Raw genomic sequence first — 15,736 nt, forward strand, 5'->3', positions numbered from 1 at the left:
TCTTTGCAGATGTAATCAAGATAAAGTTCTTAGGATGTGTCCTAATCCAATGTGACCGCTGTCCTTGTAAGAAAAGGGAAATCTGGACACTGACACAAACAGAGGAGGATAAGAAGACACAGAGACACAGGGAGACGAAGGCCATGTGGCAATGGAGGACGAATGATGCATCTACAAAGCAAGAGACGCCAGGGATTGCCAACAAAACCAGAAGCTAGAAGAGGTGTGGAACAGATTCAGAGCCCTGAGGAGGAACCCACCCTGCCAACATCCTTTTTTTTTTTTTTTAACATTTTTTTAAATTGAAGTATAGTTGATGTACAATGTTGTGTTAGTTTCAGATGTACACCAAAGTGATTCATATATATATATATATATTCTTTTTCAGATTCTTTTCCCTTATAGGTTATTTCAAAATACTGAGTACATTTCCCCGTGCTACACAGTAGGTCCTTGTTGGTTATCTATTTTATGTATAGTAGTGTGTATATGTTAATCCCAGCCTCCTAATCTATCCCTCCCTCCGCCTACCCCTTTTCCTTAGGTAACCATAGTTTGTTTTCCATGTCTGTGGGTCTCTTTCTGTTCTGTGTATAGGTTCATTTGTCTCATTTTTTTTAGACTCCACATATAAGTGATATCATATGATATTTGACTTTCTCTGGCTTACTTCATTTAGTACGATAATCTCTAGTTCCAACCATGTTGCTGCAAATGGCATTATTTCATTCTTTTTTATCCACCCTGCCAAATATCTTGCTTTCACACTTCTAGCTTCCAGAACTGTGAGAGAATAAAGTTGTGTGGCTTTAAGCCACCTAGTGGTTTTACTTTGTTATAGCAGCCCTTAGGAAAGAAAGACACTGAGATTCTCAGGTGTAACATGCAAGGGCCCAAACTTTTTCACTGAACACCCAGACCCATGATTACAATGACGGTTAGGAAAATAAAATCCAAATCAGCTTAGTTGTTTTTATACAAGTTTTCAAAAATGCATCTGCTTTGCAGGGGATGTCATATTAGCTGCAGTAATAAGAAGACCATCATTTAAATAACAACACTTCCCTCTCTCCATCCTTTTCTTCCTTCCGTCCTCTCTCTGGTCTTCCTGTCTCCTTCATTCATTTGTAGAAAACGTGTTGGGTGGTAGGTTCTTGGGATAACTCAGAGAGAAGAGAACTCATGGAACTTACATCCTAGTGGAAGATGCACACATTAAACATAATAAATAAGCAAATTATATAGCATGTTAGGAGGACCAAAAAAATAAGACCCGGGAAAGAGGGCTTGGTGGTGCTGGGGTGGGAAGCCGCTCGCAGCACTAAGTGGGGTGGCACACCTGTGTGGTCACCTGAACCATTCCTGGCTTTCCACCAATAAAGTCAGAGCACACAGGAATCCTGTGCTTCTGGAAGGAGGTGGGTCCATTTGTGATCTCGGTGTAGCCTCACAGGAAGCCCACACAACATGCTACATGCACCACAGCGATTTACTTCATGTCACCAGGTTGGAAGGACAGGTGGAGGAGGGTCTTTGAGGGTCCTCAAAGTCAAGCTGGAGAGCTGATCTCAGAATAAAGGTATGCAGGTACTGGGCAAGGAGACAAAGCGATGCCTCCCTGAGTCCCCTCAGCTGTAACTAGGACTACGACAGTACCCCAGTCTGTGAGGGTCAAGGGGGATGAGGCCCCAGGGAAGATCTCCAACAAGTTTAGCTGCTTCTGTTTCTGATCTGAGGACGCTGGTGACCAGCACCAAGCCAGAGGTAAAAAAGTATTTAGTATTTTCAGTGTTTGAAAATGTGTCCAGGTGACAGTGATGCTTGGCATGGGGGGTGGGGGGCAGGGGTGAGGGTGTGTCTTCTTCATAACGTCACGGAACTTCTTTGCAACCAAGATGTGTCTCTTCAGATGGGTCTCTGAGCTGGGGCTGTCTCCTAACGGTGAGGACTCTGGCTCCCAAATGGGAGCGAAACCTTGGTCTTGAGGAGGTCGACCATGTGGGTCAAATGTTTTTTCCCCACTCCCGGGACTAGGCTTTTTTCACTGTTGTTTTCCAGAGACCTGTGTGTTATCCTCACACTTGGGCTCAGTCTGTGAGAAGAAAGGGAGTCTGGTGGTCTCTTGGTGATCTCTAAAGAGGAGCCCACATCTCAAGTGTGGGCAAGTAACTCTGGGAATGACTTTGTGCTCTGCAGATCAAAACACTCCCTTGGGCAGCTAATCCCAAAGCCTGGCCTCAGGGAAGTGAGGAATGGGGAGCCCAGCCGGGTGTGAATTCTGTAGTCCAACCATCAGAGAATTGGAGTGATATTTTGATATCACTTTGACTTCTGCATCCTGCATCACCACAGGACTTCTCATTATTTGTCTTGGCATGCATATAGCAGCAGAGGTAGCAAGGCTAATTCTCACTCTAAAGCTAACCATTCCCAAGGGATGAACAGTGCTGGGGAGCTGACCCAGCTGCAGATGCCCAAAGGAGACATTCAGTCTGGTGTCCAAGGGAGCACAGGAATGCACTGTGTGTGTAAGCATTTGCTGGGTGAAGATGGGAGAGGGTTCCACACAGAGAGCAACAAGTCCCAGTAGGTCGGAGGAGCATAGTGATAAGGACTCTGGGTCAGATGGTAACCTCATATCCAGCTGAGCATCCAGGCAGTATCTGAGGGGCCCATCAGCAAGTATCAGGGACCCCATCATTGGCATGAGATTCAAAAAACTAACAATTTTTAAGGGGCCAGAGTGTTGGGCAATAAATAGGAAAGAATCCAGAAGAGAACACAGAGTAGGAAAGTGGAGACAATTATGTGATTTCATCTTTGTTGTGAGAAGCATTTAGAAGTCAGTAAAGAGATGATTGCAATCTTCATTATTAGTGCTGCTATTAACTAACATCTCTGGAATGCCAGTCTGCTCATGTCAATCTTACATTTTTCCACCAATGTCTGTATGTAAATATTTGACAAGTATTCTTCAGTTGTTATGTACAGTATTCTATATATGTCCATGAGGTCGGATGTATTAATCCTATTTAGCAAATGTTTTCTATCCACAATGATTTTTTTGCTGTTTTGTTGTAAGAGGGACATTAAGATATCCTACTATGCCATAGATTTTTTTTTTTTTTTTTTTTTTTTTATTTATGGCTGTGTTGGCTCTTCGTTTCTGTGCGAGGGCTTTCTCTAGTTGCACAAGTGGGGGCCACTCCTCATCGCGGTGCGCAGGCCTCTCACTATCGCGGCCCTCTCACTATCGCGGCCTCTCTTGTTGCAGAGCACAGGCTCCAGACGCGCAGGCTCAGTAGTTGTGGCTCACGGGCCTAGCTACTCCGCGGCATGTGGGATCTTCCCAGACCAGGGCTCGAACCCATGTCCCCTGCATTGGCAGGCAGATTCTCAACCACTGCGCCACCAGGGAAGCCCCCCAGATTTATTATTTTGATCTCAATTTTGGCATTATATATTTTGAAGCCATGTTATTAGGTGCATATATACTTAGAATTTCTATATCTCCCCGGTAAGCTGAAGTATTTACATCTAAGGAATGACCCTCTTTAACTCTAGGAATCTTAACTGCATTAAAGTCTACTTTGTCAGATACAGCAGGCTTCTTTTGATTACTATCTGTGTGACATGTCTTTTTCCATTCTTTTCCTTTCAATCTTCTCCACCTTTATGTTTTAGATTTATCTCTTGTAAACAGCATGTAGTTGGGTTCTGCCTGCTTTGCTTAATCCACCTTATAATATAAACCATTTACTTCAGTTCTAAAACACCATGGATTGTAAAACACATCAATATTTTATATACCAATAAGAAAGAGAAACACTACCAATTAAACCATGACACAACATCTTAACAATATCCCTATGAAGTGCACAAATCAATCACACCAGCTTCTTCCTGCTTCAAAATTTCTTCTATCAATTCCAAGGGATTTGGCGATTTCTCCTGTTTCATGCTGCACATATCTCAGAAATAAAATGTAACACAGCTTCACTACTTGTGGGTAGCTCCTTCTTTAGGTCTCAGAAGTTCTTGGTATTTGCCACACAAAAAACGGAATTCACTACAAATTTTCACCCTACTACTGTGTTTCTATGCCAAGTTAGAGAGCATCTTTTTGAAGACATTTTAAACAGGGATTATATTCAATACATGTAATAACAATGATGCACAAAACTCAGCAGATGACCAAGAAAACAGCTCTGAGAAGTAGCACTACGTGCTGACAGAGCTTGTATGATGCCACAGCCTGTCACATGCCTCCCAATTTCAGAAATGTAAAAATATGAGTAAATGTGTGTTTTAAAATCAATGAAATAGAGCATTTGGATTTAAAACCTCCCATTGTTATGTTGCTTTCTAGTCATTATTCCTATTTTGTTTCTTCTCTCCCTTGCTTTCTTTTGGTTTGAATATCTTTTCTCATTCCATTACTCTCCTTACATAGCTTGAAACTTATGCACTATTTTCTATTCTTTTAGTGCTTATCCTGGAAGTAATCCATGCCTCCTTAACTTGTGAAAGACTAATGCTAATGAATAGCTTTGTTCTCCTCCCAGACAAATCAAGGGTCACAGAACACCTGCCTTTACCTCAACCCCTCCAATTTATATGCTTCTACTGTCATATATTTTAATTACATATACTTTCAAAACTCTGTAAGATTTTATTATTTTTTATTATTATTATTTCATAGCATGGGTGTTCATTTACATTGGCCCACATATTTAGTACTTTCTCTTTTTTATTTTATTTATTTTATTTTTTTGGCTGCTTTGGGTCTTCGTTGCTGCGCTCGGGCTTTCTCTAGTTGCAGAGAGTGGGGGCTACTCTTCGTTGTGGTGCGTGGGCTTCTCATTGCGGTGGCTTCTCTTGTTGCGTAGCATGGGCTCTAGGCACGTGGTCTTCAGTAGATGTGGCACGCAGGCTCAGTAGTTGTGGCTCGCGGGCTCCAGAGTGCAGGCTCGGTAGTTGTGGTGCACAGGCTTAGTTGCTCCACAGCATGTGGGATCGTCCTGGACCAGGGCTCGAACCCGTGTCCCCTGCATTGGCAGGTGGATTCTTAACCACAGTGCCACCAGGGAAGCCTGATATTTGGTACTTTCTTTACTCTTCATTTCTTCTTGTATCTATGACCTTTCATCTGGGATTCTTTTCTTTCTGCCTGAAGTACATATTTTAGAAATGCACTGTCCAAAGGGTAACCACTAGCCACATGTGGCTATTTAAATTTAAAGTGAGTAAAATGGAATAAAATTAAAAATTAAGTTCCTCAGTCTCATTAGCCACATATCAAGTCCTCAGTAGCCACAAGTGGCTAATGGCTACCATACAGCAAACATATAGAACATTTTCATCATTGCCAGAAGTTCTATCACATAGTTTCCTTTCTTACAGACCTTATGGTAGAGAACACCTTCTGTTTTTGTTCAGCTGAAAGTATCCTTATTTCATCTTCATTCCTGAGTTGTCAACTTCATCATTACCAGAAGGGAAGCTCTGAGACTTCCCTGGCGGTCCAGTGGTTAAGACTCTGTGCTTCCACTGCAGGGAGCACGTGTTCTGTCCCTGGTTGGGTGAATTAAGATCCCACACATAGTGTGGTGCAGCCAAAACAAAAAGAAGAAGAAGAATGGAAGGGCCAGTTTCTACTCTGCATATATTGAGTTTCTTCTGCAGGTGCCACTGTCCTACTATTCACCTCAAGGAATATTCAGTCTCTGTTAAAGGGCAATCTTAGAACTGCAAGTGCAATTTGGACTTTTTTTTTTAGAGAAACAGTCTTATCAGTGGGATTGGAGATAAGTGAAATGCCAGTACTGCAGCTGGGAATGAATAAAGAATTGAGTGGGGCTTTGTGGGTGAGATTTGGAAGGCAATCATATGTATGGCATTATTTCTGTTGGAAAAAAAGTCATCTTACCTTCCAAGCTCACTCACAGGTGAGCTTTTGGAAGCATGGAGAGTCTGTGGCCTTTGTCCTTTAAGAGGAGCCCATGCACTCAGCAGATAGAGGGGAGACATATACAAGATGGGCCTAGAACATCTTGTTCTGCCAGAAAATAAGGAAGGGGGAAAGAGAAAGAAAAGACAAAAAAAGGGGGGGTGGGGGCAGTAATGGATATATCAAAAGGACACAGGAGAGAACCAAAAGAGCTCCCAGGGGCCAAAGGTGCAAGAATTTGACCAACAACACAAATAATAGAGCATTAGGTTATAACCCAAAGTGTGAAGTAAATATCCATGAGTCCACACTGATATAAATAAATGATTAACTAAATAAACAAATCAATGGGGGAGAACAGACAAATCACCTTGCTGAAGAATTCCAAATAATTTAAGTAGATACTTCCTCCCCCAAAGAGGTAAGGCATAACTCCCCACCCCTCGGGTGTGGGTTGCCCAGATTGACTCCCTTCCAAAGACCACAGTGTTGAAAGAGGGGAGAAAAAGAGTAATATTATAGTGGAGAAATCTGACAAACACTTCCTCAGTCAGCTGATCAAGGGTCATCTGAACATTGAGACATTGTATTAATCATATGTACCTTCAATATGATGTCATGAGAATGACACTTCACCTCCCCAAAACCTAGAACCCAGTTTAATCATATAAAAAATATGAAGCAAACCCCAACTGAGGGGAAATCTACAAAATACCTCAAAACAAAGTCATTAAAACAAGAAAATCTGAGAAACTGTCACCATCAAGAGGAGCCTACGGAGATATGATGATGAATTGTTTTGTGGTTGGGATCCTGGAACCATAAAGGAACTTAGGTAAAAACTAACAAAATCTAAACAGAGTGTTGATGAAAAAATTAACGAATAGTCCATCTAAGAAAGAAATGGAAAATTTTATTCGAGCCAACCTGAGGATTATAACCCAGGAGAAAGTCTTTCAGAAAGCTCTCAGGACTGTTCCCCCCATTAGAGGTCACAAAGCACAGTTATGTAAGTTTTTGAGGCAAAGGATTATACATCAAAGTAACATATTGACAGTTTACACAGTCCAACAAGGAGAATAGTGGGTCATCGTGATTGCTTACAGGATTGAGAAAGGAATGTTATCTCCTAAGGAGTTACTTTGCTGGCGCCAGGAGAAAATTGCTTTTCTTGGGTGGGGGATATGTAGGCATTCCTGTGTGTTCTAAAAGGATCTAGTTAAAGAATAATGTAGACACACTGAAAGGAAGGGGGTAGTGGCTCAAACAGCAGAGAATATTTTATGTTAAGTGTTTCTCTCTTGACTGAGTGAAGTAAGTCAGACAGAGAAAGACAACTATCATACAATATCACTTATATGTGGAATCTGAAAAAAAAAAAGCGGTACAAACGAACCTATTTACAAAACAGAAATAGACTCACAGATGTAGAAAACAAACTTATAGTTACCAAGGGGGAAAAGAGAGGGGGAGGGATAAACTGGGAGATTGAGATTGACATATAAACACGACTATATATAAAATAGACAGCTAATAAGGACCTACTGTAGAGCACAGGGAACGCTACTCAATACTCTGTAATGACCTATATGGGAATAGCATCTAAAAAAGAGTGGATATATGTATATGTATAACTGACTCACCTTGCTGTGCAGCAGAAACTAACACAACATTGTCAATCAACTCGACTCCAATCAAAAAATAAAGAAAAACATATTGTCTCATCCTGCCTTAAAATTAATTTCATTTCATCATATGTGTTACTTTAGTTAATAATAATAATATATCAACATTGGTTCATCCATTATGGCAAATATGCCCTACTAATATAAAAAGTGAACAATAGAGGAAACTGAATGTGAAGTAAATGGGTATTCTCAGTACTATCTTCACAACTTTTCTATAAACCTAAAACTAGTCTAAAATAAAATATTTTTAATATTAAATTTTTCATTAAAATCTCTATGTCTTTTATACTTTGGGGTTTTGGATCAAATGGCAGTAGTACCTATCCAACATTTTTTAAAAGAGAGAGACAATAATAACAATAACAATAAATACAAATTCTCAGGTTCTTGTGCCTCAAGATTCTGATTTAGCAGGTCCAGGGTTAAGCCCAGAAATACGTATTTTTACAGAGCTTCCCCAAGTGACTCCGGTGCAGGTGGCTTCAGACCATACTTTGAGAAACATCACCTCTTTCTAGTATATTTTATTGGAAAATGCAATACAGTGTATAAAACAGCTGAAAGCCATTTGGGGTAGTTGGGCCCCAGAAATCTGCACTAACAGTTTTTAGTCTAACCTCAAATACAGACCACAATCAGCATCCTACCACAATAAAGAAAAAAAAGGAACCTGAACATGGAGAACAACAGCTTCAAGGAGGAATTCAACACTTGAAAAAGTGTTGAATTCAACACTTTTTTTTCAATTCAACACTTGAAAAAAAACCTGGAGTTGCTTTTTCAGCGCTGCTAATTTGTTCATTCACATGTTCATTCATTTCATCCCATTCTGAAGGACTTATGTCCTTCAGGAGAAGGACATAAGCAGGAGACATTGTGCTAGATGCTGGGAATCACCATGGTGAGCAAATGCAGATCGTATCCCTTCCCGTGAGAGAACTGTAGTCCAATGGGAGCTAGAAATGTCCATCAAAGTTTCACCCACGCAAATGTAAAACAACTCCTAGGACAGGGGCCATGAAAAAAGGGGCCCGGCACTCAAGAGCTTATCATAGGGCTGTTAGTCCAGGAACTAGGGGGGCTTCTCTGAGCAAGTGATTCTTGCACTGATATCTAAAGACTTGGGGTTTAACTAGCCCAAGAGGGGAGGGAATAGATCTTCTGGGATCATAGTCAGCTTCTGTCTTTAATGTTAGAATAAGCAAAAGCAGAATAAAGTCAGAACGATGAGGACCCCACGGGGACTGCTGCATCTCCGTAGCCGGCAGGTGAACATGTCTCACAGACCTCATCTCTGTGGCTTTCATCTTCATGCTCTCCTTCCCCAGGAGAGGAGAAGGCTCACTGCCCCAGCAGCACAGACAACCCACAGCACCCATCTTTCTCCCCTCCCCCATCCTCTGGCATCCATAGTCAGTTTCCTGACAACAAACGAAATAAGTTGTTCTCAAAAGTCTGTTTGCAAGACAAAGCTTTGGGCATACACAGGGCATTCGATGCTCTGAACTCCTCCCTGGAAATTTGAAAACTTAAGCTGACTTCTGGGTCCTTAGACAGTTCAGTGCATTCATCTCATAGCCTCTGTCTGCTCTCCCATACAATGGCCATCCCATACCCATCTCCACACCATTCTCACCTGAAAAGAACAGCAAAAACAAAAACAAAAACAAAAACAAACAAGTAAGGTTTCTTATTCCTTCCCTCATCTACCCATGAGTTGTGCCCAGTAGGGGATCCACCAAGGTAAGAACTATTAGACGGGGGTAGACTTTTCCAAAATGTCAGGAAAAATTGCACATTTAACCATGTGAAATCCTTCTCAGTTAACCTAGGGGTTGGGTCTCTCTGCTTTTAGGTGGAATTGTCTCAACTCTGTGCAGTAATATGATGATCATGGATGGAGGAGATGTCCAGATTGTCCACTGCATGGTTTTAACATTTGGTTTAAAACATAAACCAATTCTTGCTTAGCAGATCTAGTTTGTTTATAAAATGTATCAAAATCCACTGTGAGGTTGGAGGGGTGAGAGCATAATGAAAGAGGTTTTTAGATAGTGCAAAGACTGGGAACACTGGTATAGCAGAGAAAACTTGTTTGGAATCCCAGCTCCATCTCTTCCAGCTTCGTGAGCTTGTTCACCTTAGCCTTTCTGATCCAGATTCTCCTGTGGTAAAGTAAGATCAAACTGGCCTCTCTGGGCAGCTGTAAGAATCAGAGGTACAGCACATAGCACAGGGCCTGAGGCATGGTGGACCATCCACAGGTGGAGTTCTGATGAGGATGATGGTGATGATGATGATGACACTGATAGTAATGACAATAGTGGTGATGGTGACAATGACCTCTCATCCACAGAGATTCTGGGACAATTGGTTTGGGGTGGGGTTCAAGCATCAGTACGAATTTAAAACTCCCCAGATGACCTTAATGTACAGCCCAGGTTGACAGCCATCACACTAGACCAGCAATTCTCAAACTCTTCGATCACAGGATCCCTTTTTACTTTTACAAATTAGTGAGGAAACCAAAGAAGTTTATTTTGTTTGTTTGTTTTTGAATTTTATTTTACTTATTTTTTTATAGCAAGTTCTTATTAGTCATCAGTTTTATACACATCAGTGTAAACATGTCAATCCCAATAGCCCAATTCATCATACCACCACCACCACCCTCCCGTGGCCTTCCCCACTTGGTGTCCATACGTTTTTTCTCTACATCTGTGTCTCAATTTCTGCCCTGCAAACCAGTTCATCTGCACCATTTTTCTAAGTTCCATATATATGCGTTAATATATGGTATTTGTCTTTCTCTTTCTGACTTACTTCACTCTGTATGACAGTCTCTAGATCCATCCACGTCTCAACAAATGACCCAATTTCGTTCCTTTTTATGGCTGAGTAACATTCCATTGTATATATGTACCACATCTTCTTTATCCATTTGTCTGTCGATGGGCATTTAGGTTGGTTCCATGACCTGGCTATTGTAAATAGTGCTGCAATGAACATTGGGGTGCATGTGTCTTTTTGAATAGTGGTTTTCTCTGGGTATATGCCCAGTAGTGGGATTGCTGGCTCATATGGTAATTCTATTTTTAGTTTTTTAAGGAACCTCCATACTGTTCTCCAGAGTGGCTGTATCAGTTTACGTTACCACCAACAGTGCAAGAGGGTTCCCTTTTCTCCACACCCTCTCCAGCATTTGTTGTTTGTAGATTTTCTGATGAAGCCCATGCTAACTGGTGTGAGGTGATACCTCACTGTAGTTTTGATTTGCATTTCTCTAATAATTAGTAATGTTGAGCAGCTTTTCATGTGCTTCTTGGCCATCTCTATGTCTTCTTTGGAGAAATGTCTATTTAGGTCTTCTGCCCATTTTTGGATTGGGTTGTTCGTTTTTTTTAGTATTGAGCTACATGAGCTGTTTATATATTTTGGAGATTAATCCTTTGTCCTTTTATTCATTTGCAAATATTTTATCCCATTCTGAGGGTTGTCTTTTCATCTTGTTTATGGTTTCCTTTGCTGTTCAAAAGATTTTAAGTTTCATTAAGTCCCATTTGTTTATTTTTGTTTTTATTTCCATTACTCTAGGAGGTGGATCAAAAAAGATCTTGCCGTGATTTATGTCAAAGAGTGTTCTTCCTATGTTTTCCTCTAAGAGTTTTATAGTGTCTGGTCTTACATTTAGGTCTCTAATCCATTTTGAGCTTATTTTTGTGTATGGTGTTAGGGAGTGTTCTAATTTCATTCTTTTACATGTAGCTGTCAAGTTTTCCCAGCACCAATTATTGAAGAGACTGTCTTTTCTCCATTGTATATCCTTGCCTCCTTTGTCATAGATTAGCTGACCATAGGTGTGTGGGTTTACCTCTGGGCATTTTAACTTGTTCCATTGATCTATGTTTCTGTTTTTGTGCCAGTACCATATTGTCTTGTTTACTGTAGCTTTGTAGTATGGTCGAAAGTCAGGGAGTCTGATTCCTCCAGCTCCGTTTTTTTCTCTCAAGACTGCTTTGTCTATTTGGGGTCTTTTGTGTCTCCATACAAATTTTAAGATTTTTTGTTCTAGTTTTGTAAAATTGGTAATTTGATAGGGATTGCATTGAATCTGTAGATTGCTTTGGGTAGTATAGCCATTTTCACAATATTGATTCTTCCAATCTAAGAACATGGTATATCTCTCCATGTGTTGGTATCATCTTTAATTTCTTTCTTCAGTGTCTTATAGTTTTCTGCATACAGGTCTTTTGTCTCCCCAGGTAGGTTTATTCCTAGGTATTTTATTCTTTTTGCTGCAATGGTAAATGGGAGTGTTTCCTCAATTTCTCTTTCAGATTTTCCATCATTAGTGTATAGGAATGCAAGAGATTATTATGCATTAATTTTGTATCCTGCAACTTTACCAAATTCATTGATTAGCTCTAGTAGTGTTCTGGTGGCATCTTTAGGATTCTCTATGTGTAGTATCATGTCATCTGCAAATAGTGACAGCTTTACTTCTTCTTTTCCAATTTGTATTCCTTTTATTTCTTTTTCTTCTCTGATTGCTGTGGCTAGGACTTCCAAAACTATGTTGAATAATAGCAGTGAGAGTGGACATCCTTGTCTTGTTCCTGATCTTAGAGGAAATGCTTTCAGTTTTTCAACATTGAGAATGATGTTTGCTGTGGGTTTCTCATATATGGCCTTTATTATGTTGAGGTAGGTTCCCTCTATGCCCACTTTCTGGAGAGTTTTTATCATAAATCGGTGTTGCATTTTGTCAAAAGCTTTTTCTGCATCTATTGAGATGATCATATGGTTTTTATTCTTCAGTTTGTTAATATAGTGTATCACATTGATTGATTTGTGTATATTGAAGAATCCTTGCATCCCTGGGATAAATCCCAGTTGATCATGGTGTATGATCCTTTTAATGTGTTGTTGGATTCTGTTTGCTAGTATTTTGTTGAGGATTTTTGCATTTATATCCATCAGTGATGTTGGTCTGTAATTTTCTTTTTTTTTGTAGTATCTTTGTCTGGTTTTGGTTTCAGGGTGATGGTGGCCTCGTAGAATGAGCTTAGAAGTGTTCCTCCCTCTACTATATTTGGGAAGAGTTTGAGAAGGATAGGTGTTAGCTCTTCTCTAAATGTTTGATAGAATTTGCCTGTGAAGCCATCTGGTCCTGGGCTTTTGTTTGTTGGAAGATTTTTAATCACAGTCTCAATTTCAGTGCTTGTGATTGGTCTGTTTATATTTTCTATTTCTTCCTGGTTCAGTCTCGGAAGGTTGTGCTTTTCTAAGAATTTGTCTATTTCTTCCACGTTGTCCATTTTATTGGCATATATTGCTTGTAGTAAGCTCTCATGATCCTTTGTATTTCTGCAGTGTCAGCTGTTACTTCTTCTTTTGCATTTCCAATTCTATTGACTTGAGTCTTCTCCTTTTTTTTTCTTGATGAGTCTGGCTAATGGTTTATCAGTTTTGTTTATCTTCTCAAAGGACCAGCTTTTAGTTTTATTGATCTTTGTTATCATTTCCTTCATTTCTTTTTCATTTATTTCTGCTCTGATATTTATGGTTTCTTTCCTTCTGCTAACTTTGGGTTTTTTTTTAATTCTTCTTTCTCTAATTGCTTTAGGTATAAGGTTAGGTTGTTTATGTGAGATGTTTCTTGTTTCTTGAGGTAGGATTTTATTGCTATAAACTTCCATCTCAGAACTACTTTTGCTGCATGCCTTAGGTTTTGGGTCATTGTGTTGTCATTTGTTTCTAAGTGTTTTTTGATTCCCTCTTTGATTTCTTCAGTGATCTCTTGGTTATTTAGTAATGTAGTGTTTAGCCTCCATGTGTTCGTGTTTTATACGTTTTTCTTCCCTGTAATTCATTTCTAATCTCATAGCGTTGTGGTGAGAAAAGATGCTTGATATGATTTCAATTTTCTTAAATTTACTGAGTCTTGATTTGTGACTCAAGATGTGATCTATCCTGGAGAATGTTCCGTGCGCACTTGATAAGAAAGTGTAATCTGCTGTTTTTGGATGGAATGTCGTATAAATACCAATTAAACCTATCTGGTCTATTGTGTCAATTAAAGCTTCTGTTTTCTTATTTATTTTCATTTTGGATGATCTGTCCATTGCTGTACGTGAGCTGTTAGAGTCCCCCACTATTATTGTGTTACTGTCGATTTCCTCTTTTACAGCTGTTAGCAGATGCCATATGTATTGAGGTCCTCCTATATTGGGTGCATATATATTTATAATTGTTATATCTTCTTCTTGGATTGATCCCTTGATCATTATGTAGTGTCCTTCCTTTTCTCTTGTAACATTCTTTATTTTAAAATCTATTTTATGTTATGAGTATTGGTACTCCAGCTTTCTTTTGATTTCCACTTACATGGAATATCTTTTTCCATCCCCTCACTTTCAGTCTGTATGTGTCCCTAGGTCTGAAGTGGGTCTCTTGTAGACAGCATATAGATGGGTCTTGTTTTTGAATCCATTCAGCAAGCCCGTGTCTTTTGGTTGGAGCATTTAATCCATTCACGTTTAAGGTAATTATCAATATGTATGCTCCTGTTACCATTTCTTAATTGTTTTGGGTTTGTTTTTGTAGGTCCTTTTCTTCTCTTGTGTTTCCCACTTAGAGAAGTTCCTTTAGCATTTGTCGTAGAGCTGGTTTGGTGGTGCTGAATTCTCTTAGCTTTTGATTGTCTGTAAAGCTTTTGATTTCTCCATCGAATCTGAATGAGATCCTTGCCGGGTAGAGTAATCTTGGTTGTAGGTTCTTCCCTTTCATCACTTTCAGTATATCATGCCACTCCCTTCTGGCTTGTAGAAATTCTGCTGAGAAATCAGCTATTAACCTTATGGGAGTTCCCTTGTATGTTATTTGTCATTTTTCCCTTTCTGCTTTCAATAATTTTTCTTTGTCTTTAATTTTTGCTAGTTTGATTACTATGTGTCTCAGTGTGTTTCCCCTTGGGTTTGTCCTGTATGGGACTCACTGCACTTCCTGGACTTGGGTGGCTATTTCCTTTCCCATGTGAGGGAAGTTTTTGACTATAATCTCTTCAAATATTTTCTCTGGTCCTTTCTCTCTCTCTTCTCCTTCTGAGACTCCTATAATGCGAATGTTGTTCTGTTTAATGTTGTCCCAGAGGTCTCTTAGGCTGTCTTCATTTCTTTTCATTCTTTTTTCTTTATTCTGTTCCACAGCAGTGAATTCCACCATTCTGTCTTCCAGGTCACTTATCCGTTCTTCTGCCTCAGTTATTCTGCTATTGACTCCTTCTAGTGTAGTTTTCATTTCAGTTATTGTATTGTTCATCTCTGTTTGTTTGTTCTTTAATTCTTCTAGGCGTTTGTTCTTTAATTCTTCTATGTCTTTGTTAAACATTTCTTGCATCTTCTCGATCTTTGCCTCCATTCTTTTTCCGAGGTCCTGGATCATCTTCACTATCATTATTCTGAATTCTTTTTCTGGAAGGTTGCCTATCTCCACTTCATTTAGTTGTTTTTCTGGGGTCTTATCTTGTTCCTTCATCTGGTACATAGCTCTCTGCCTTTCCATCTTGTCTATCTTTCTGTGAATGTGGTTTTTGTTCCACAGGCTGCAGGATTGTAGTTCTTCTTGCTTCTGCTGTCTGCCCTCTGGTGGATGAGGTTATCTAAGAGGCTTGTGCAGGTTTCCTGATGGGAGGGACTGGTTGTGGGTAGAGCTGACTCTTGCTGGGTTGGGCAGAGCTCAGTAAAACTTAAATCTGCGTGACTGCTGATGGGTGGGGCTGGGTTCCCTCCCTGTTGGTTGTTTGGCCTGAGGCAACCCAACACTGGAGCCTACCTGGGCTCTTTGGTGGGGCTAATGGCAGACTCTGGGAGGGCTCACGCCAAGGAGTACCTCCCAGAACTTCTGCTGCCAGTGTCCTTGTCCCCACAGTGAGCAACAGCCACCCCCACCTCTGCAGGAGGCCCTCCAACACTAGCAGGTAGGTCCGGTTCAGTCTCCCCTGGGGTCACTGCTCCTTCCCCTGGGTCCTGATGTGCACACTACTTTGTGTGTGCCCTCCAAGAGTGGAGTGTCTGTTTCCCCCAGTCCTGTCGAAGTC

Source organism: Hyperoodon ampullatus (genome assembly GCF_949752795.1).
Source record: "Hyperoodon ampullatus genome assembly, chromosome: 15".
Taxonomy (NCBI): domain Eukaryota; kingdom Metazoa; phylum Chordata; class Mammalia; order Artiodactyla; family Ziphiidae; genus Hyperoodon; species Hyperoodon ampullatus.